At 42.0% G+C, this 6,596-nt stretch overlaps 2 non-coding genes and 1 pseudogene across 2 annotated transcripts; 2 read left to right on the plus strand and 1 right to left on the minus strand.

The window, feature by feature from the left end:
- Positions 1-4,696: 4,696 nt before the first annotated feature.
- Positions 4,697-4,815, minus strand: LOC146642895 (5S ribosomal RNA). The gene has a single exon (XR_014909870.1). It is a non-coding gene; the product is annotated as a 5S ribosomal RNA (ribosomal RNA).
- A 360-nt stretch (positions 4,816-5,175) lies between these two features.
- On the plus strand, positions 5,176-5,294 carry LOC146642896 (5S ribosomal RNA). The gene has a single exon (XR_014909820.1). It is a non-coding gene; the product is annotated as a 5S ribosomal RNA (ribosomal RNA).
- Positions 5,295-5,627: 333 nt separating this feature from the next.
- LOC146642897 (5S ribosomal RNA) lies at positions 5,628-5,742 on the plus strand (annotated as a pseudogene).
- The last annotated feature ends 854 nt before the right edge of the window (positions 5,743-6,596 follow it).

The following is a 6,596-nucleotide window of genomic DNA, read 5'->3' on the forward strand; positions in this document are numbered from 1 at the left end:
CATATCTCCTCCGTTGGCAAAAGCAAAGAACTACATTCTCAGCCCTGTTAAGTTCTTTTACCGAGAGAAATCCTTTAGCAGCATGGTCCTTGACAGTTTGCAACTCTCTTTTAAGCTTTTCCTCAAGATTTCCCTTAGTAACGCTAGACGCAAAGCTCTCTTCCAGCTGTTTCCTCCTTTTACTAAGTTCCTGCAACAAATCTTTGAATCTAAGAACCCATGCAACCATCCTTTTTAGACGAGTCCACGAAGAAAAATAAGTAATGAACTTCATCGCACCATTCTTGCATTCATTTGCATCAACAGCATTGACTAAAACTGTCATTTTAATCTCTGGATCATTTATGGAGATCTTTCCAAAATCAAGGTTCACTGGCCAATTAATTTCTGGTTCAGCAAGAAACTTTGGCCCTGGCAACCAAGAATCATCCTTCAAAAAGGTTTGCACCTTAACTCCCCTAGAGGCTAGATCAGCAGGATTACATGATGTATTAACATATTTCCACTGAGAAGGTTTGGACACTTTAAGTATCTCGGTCACTCGGTTTGCTACAAACACCTTAAACCTTGAGGTTTCATTGCTGATATACCTTAACACAGAGGTACTATCAGTCCAGAATCCTGACTCCTGCAAATGCATTTGCAGCTCTTTTTTCCACATCTTATCCATTCTACTCACAACTAAGGCAGCTGTCAATTCCATGTGAGGAATGGAAGTTTGTTTCAATGGAGCCACTCTTGCTTTACCCATTATAAATGCACAATGCACTTGATTCTGGGTGCTGCGCAACAGCAGATAAGTGACTGTGCCATAACCCTCCTCGCTTGCATCTGCGAAGTGATGTAACTGAGCAGAAGCAACGTCTCCAAAATCAGAAGGTTTAAGGCACCGGTCGACCTTAAAATCTGCAAGAAGGCAAAGATCATTTAGCCAAACTGTCCATTCTTGTTCAACAGTAACTGGCAACACATCATCCCAACCCCAATGACTTCTGCACAGTTTCTGAAGGATCAACTTAGCAGGCAGCACCACAGGTGCCAAAAACCCTAATGGATCGTAGATCGAGCTCACAAGGGACAATATCCCTCTCCTTGTGGGAGGTTTGTTTTTCAGTGTGATCTTAAACTTAAATGCATCTGATTGGATACACCACTGTACACCCAGTACTCTCTCTACCGGTAACACATCACTATGCAAATCCAAATCCTTAACCTCCTTGGATCGTTCCTGTTGAGGTATGGCAGCAAGTACTGCTCTTCTGTTGCTAACCCATTTTGTGAGCTTAAAGCCTCCTTTAGCACAAAGAGCAACAAGTTCCTGATAGAGCCGCACTGCCTCCTCTTCAGAACCAACAGAGATAAGGCAATCATCCACATAGAAACTATGTAAAACATTGTTGACAACCTCTAGTCTAAAATGATCTCTGTTGTCCTCTGCACATTTCCTCAAGGCAAAATTCGCACAACTTGGGGATGAAGTAGCTCCGAAGAGGTGTACTTTCATTCTATATTCCACCAGATCCTGACTATGATCTCCGTCTGGCCACCACAGAAACCTTAACAGATCTGAGTCATCTCTTTGTACTCTGACCTGATAAAACATGGATTCAATGTCTGCCATGAGCACCACATGTTCTTTTCGGAATCTGGTTATGACCCCAACTAGCAAGCTAGTGAGAACTGGGCCTTCCAGAAGTTGTCCATTCAGAGACACTCCCTGAAACGAAGCACCACAATCAAAGACAACTCGCAACTTCTTCTTCTGTGGGTGATACACCCCATGAGTGGAATATACCACAATCCTTCATCACAGCGATCGAATTCTTCAACAGGCACCTTCTCTGCATACCCTTTAGAAATGATTTCAGTCATAAAACTGGTGTAATCGTCGTGAAATGAACCATTCCTAATAAACTTTCGTTTAAGGCTCAGAGCTCGCTGTTCTACAGCCTTCCTATTATTTGGCATGTTTACCTGATTGCACCTAAAAGGTAAACCAATGGTGTAATGACCATCAACCAACTTAGCAGAATCCATCACTGACTTCATAAACTGCTGGTCTTCTCTAGACAAACCCAACTGCTCATCCTGAATACATTCTGGAAAGTCAGTCTTCATTTGACGTTCCCACAGTTCATCCAATCTTGCCACGGAAATCCTATTAACACTCACATCAAAAATGTCAGTATTACAATCCTCTCTGAGAGGACCATTCACCGTCCAACCCAGCATAGTTTTTACTGCATAGGGACCGCCATCTTGACTTCTAACAACCTCCCATGGCTCTAAAGCCTTGGGCACATTGGTCCCGATCAACAGGTCTACCCCGGAATTTATCTCCAGTATGTTAATATGGCGCAAATGTGGCCATCTGTCGAGATCTTCCTGTCGGGGAATATTACGTTGATGAACAGTCATGCTTTTCTGAGTAAATAAGTCAGGCAAGTCACAGTAGTGATCTAAATCCAAACCAGCTACTTCCAAATCTGAAACCACATAGCTACTGACCATTTTCTCCTGACCCATTGTCTGCAAAAGAATGCCAGTTTTCCTTCCTGAAAGATTCAGTCTATTCATGAGCGCTTCCGTACAAAATGAAGCTGAGCTCCCAGGATCTAGAAAAGCATAGGTTATCAGTGACTGATTACCTTTCTTGTCCTCTAACTGGTATTATGGACAGAGCACTATTTTGCTCACCGGCCCCAGTAACACCACTGCTTTGCACCGCACATGAAGGACCTTCATCTGGTGGTTCTCTCCCTCCTTGGCCACAGTAGTAGCAAAACTACTCCGCTTAGCCTTAGGGTAAAACTGAGACTTACTATTCCTCGCCTCTTTTCTGATGGCTGTCGGAGGATCTTGTATATCTCCAAACAATGGATCACTTGCAATCTTAACTTGCCTTTCAACAAACTCAACAACATCGCAAAAAACCACCTTACGTTGAAACCTCCCCTGCAGATCGCAGACGACATGCCTCCACTTATCCCTGAGCTTATAAGGCAACTTCTTTATAACTGCTTGCATATTAGCAGAGACATCCAACTCATGCAAGGACTCCACGTCTCCCATTGCATTACAACATTGCCTTAGTAAAAATCCATATTCCTGCAAAGCCTTCACATCATCAGATTTTATAGGTGGCCATTTACTGACCCTTTCAATGTAGGCAGCAGCAATTTTCAGCGAATTGCCAAAGTTCTCCTGGAGCAAAGATTTAGCTTTAGCATATCCATACTCAACAGGCATATACTGACAGCTTCGGACCATTTCTCTGGGATGGCCTCTAGTGTATTGCTCGAGAAAATATAAACAATCCTTAGCACTGTGAGCTTGACTCTCCACCATGTGCTCAAAAGCTCTCATAAATGTTTGATATTGCAAAGGATTGCCATCAAATAACTGAATGTCACGTCTTGGTAACAAAAACAGAGACTGCTGCTCAGCTAATAAAGTTGTAATTTCATTCTGTTTCTTCAAAACTGTGACTAGATGATCATGACCCTCACCACCTTGCACTGTATGTGTAAGAGGTTCTGATTGTGTGTGAGACTGCGAAATCATTTGAGTAGCTGAAACTGCACCTGGAAATACTTGATGTAACTTTGTCTCTGACTTTTCCAAGGAAATGACCTTAGGCTGAAAAGTATTTTTAACCTTGGGCCTAACATCCAATACCTGCGCTTGATGATCACCTGCATCAACACCCTAATATGGTTGCTCTGGTAACACAGGTTTGAACGTCGGAGCATTAGGATTTAAAACGCCTAAACGCCCCTGCTCTCGTTCTAAATACGAATTCATTCCATCCGATTTAACATTAACAGCACTTGAGACTCGGGACATTTCAGAAGTTTTTAAAACATTCACCTTTGCTGCTGAGGCTGCTATTTCAGTTTCTAAGTCAAGCAGCTCCTTTCTTTTCTTAAGCTGTATTTCTTGTTCTTCCAAAGCATGCTTCTCTTTCAACAACCTCTGTCGAACAAGAAGGGCAGCCATGTCAGCTTCTGCCATTATGCGTGCTGACAAGGCAGATGAAACCATTGAGCCACTGAGTGATGATTTGCTTTTCCTACAACTTTTGTTTCCAACATTAGAGATGCTATCACTTGGATTAACATCATCTATCGCAGCACCTTTACTAACGGTGTGCCTAGAAACACCAGAACCATTTCCAGCAGGTAATGGATCAGAGGAATCAACACCAGGTGGATTTAAATGTGGCAAATCAAGCTCAGACACCTGATTTTTTCACTCTGAGGGTTTCCCTTTGCAACATGAAGCCATTTCTTTATCTCTTCCATAAACTCAGTATTATGTGCTCGCACACTTATAAACCAAGCAGTTTGTTTTTCTTGCTCTTCTTGAGGAAGCAAAGGAAGCAAGGTTTCCTGCAGATGAGTCGCCTCATTAAGCAACACAGACAAATTCTCTAACTGAGCCTGAACAGTGGAAACAATATCCTCAGATTGCTTTAATTCTTTAATAATCTTTATGACCTTTTTAATGTTATTAATCTTAGTGTGACGTTCTGTCTGAACACCCATGCACCAATACAGTGAGTCCATTTAAACCAACCCACTTAGACGGAAACAACTCATATGGCTCCTACAAGCGTTGTCATGAAGCTTTTCCTGAAGCTGCCTCCACTGAGTGAGCAGCGGCGCCCTCTGCAGTTTGTGTGTGGAAGTGCAAAAGCTTACAGCACCTGGTATTCCCAGGCGGTCTCCCATCCAAGTACTGACCAGGCCCGACCCTGCTTAGCTTCCGAGATCAGACGAGATCGGGCGTGTTCAGGGTGGTATGGCCGTAAGCCAGAGAAGCCCGCTATAAAAGACCTTTTATACTTGGCAAATGTCACGCACTTTAAAATATAGTATTGTGCTAAGCTTCACATGTTACAGGGAAAACATGCAAACCTTTTTTGCGAACTGCAGCTTCAACGCTGAGCTGCAAAAATGCTTTTCCCGCGGTAACGTCACCATAATAACACATGTTCGTTTCTCACAGCACAGTGTTAAAGTGACACAGAGCACACAGTGTGTTAGGACCATTTGGAAGTGCAACATTTTTGTGCTTTGGACAATTCAACTTATATACAGGACATTAAAAAAACGTAAGCATGACTGTGTCATCACAGCATGTATAAAGAGGCTGTTTGTGAAGCAGTCCCTCGCTTACGGCCACGCCACCCTGAACACGCCCGATCTCGTCTGATCTCGGAAGCCAAGCTGGGTCGGGCCTGGTCAGTACTTGGATGGGAGACCGCCTGGGAATACCAGGTGCCGTAAGCTTTTGCACTTCAACACACAAATGACAGTTTAAATGTTGAAACGGATGTGAGGCACTCTTTAAGCTCATTTTCCAATAGGATGGTTAGTGAGTCTTGCGCAAAGAGCTCTTCCGCTCATGTAGTAATGTCAAATTCTTCAAGCGTTACATCAATATCACTGTACATGCACAGAGCACCTGTAGATGTTTTTGTGCAAAGACTCACAATTGTTTATGACGTGAATATTGCAGCATTAAGTATGCATTATAACTGTGTTGTCATGTGCAGCTATTAAAAAAAGTAGAAACTAATCAATATCCTTCACTCTAAATTGTTTTTTAAATCCCAATAAATGGGTTACACGCCACCCTGAACACGCCCGATCTCGTCTGATCTCGGAAGCCAAGCTGGGTCGGGCCTGGTCAGTACTTGGATGGGAGACCGCCTGGGAATACCAGGTGCCGTAAGCTTTTGCACTTAAGATTATCTTGTTAATAATTTTACCTCCTCACTACGTACGACTCTGGATACTGTAGCGCCTGTGAAAACTAAGGTCTCTAATCAGAAGTATTTGACTGCGTGGTATAATTCAAATCAAATCAAATCAAATCACTTTTATTGTCACATCACATGTGCAGGCACACTGGCACAGCACATGCGAGTGAAATTCTTGTGTGCGAGCCCCACAAGCAACAGAGATGTGCAAACACAACAACACAAACGAGCAAAATACAAGAATGGCCAACCTGAAACTAATAAATATATGTACAATATATAATAGTGTATGCATTTCTGGATGTGTATACTAAATATTTTCCTACGTGTGTGTGTGTGTGTGTGTGTGTGTGTGTGTGTATGTGTGTGTGTATACACATTTTTACAAATTAAATAGTAAAAAATAATAATAATAATAATAATAATAATAATAAAATATATAAAATATACAGAGTTGAATATGTGCAAAACAAGTGGCATTTATATAATTCTCAAACACGTACCCTAAAGCAGATGACTCGTAATCAGGAGAGGAAATGGCGTGTCACAAATTTAGAGGATCATCATTTAGCCTGGAGAAATAGTTTTCTTCTTTATAAGAAAGCCCTCCGCAAAGCCAGAACATCTTACTATTCATCACTGATTGAAGAAAATAAGAACAACCCCAGGTTTCTCTTCAGCTCTGTAGCCAGGCTGACAAAAAGTCAGAGCTCTTTTGAACCAACAATCCCTTTAACGTTAACTAGTAATGACTTCATGAACTTCTTCACAAATAAAATTTTTATCATTAGAGAAAAAATTACCAGTAATCATCCCACAGATGTAATAT

The sequence above is a fragment of the Rhamphochromis longiceps genome, linkage group LG23, assembly GCF_057381845.1.
Source record: "Rhamphochromis longiceps isolate RC_006_pf linkage group LG23, R_longiceps_female_GT1.1, whole genome shotgun sequence".
NCBI lineage: Eukaryota > Metazoa > Chordata > Actinopteri > Cichliformes > Cichlidae > Rhamphochromis > Rhamphochromis longiceps.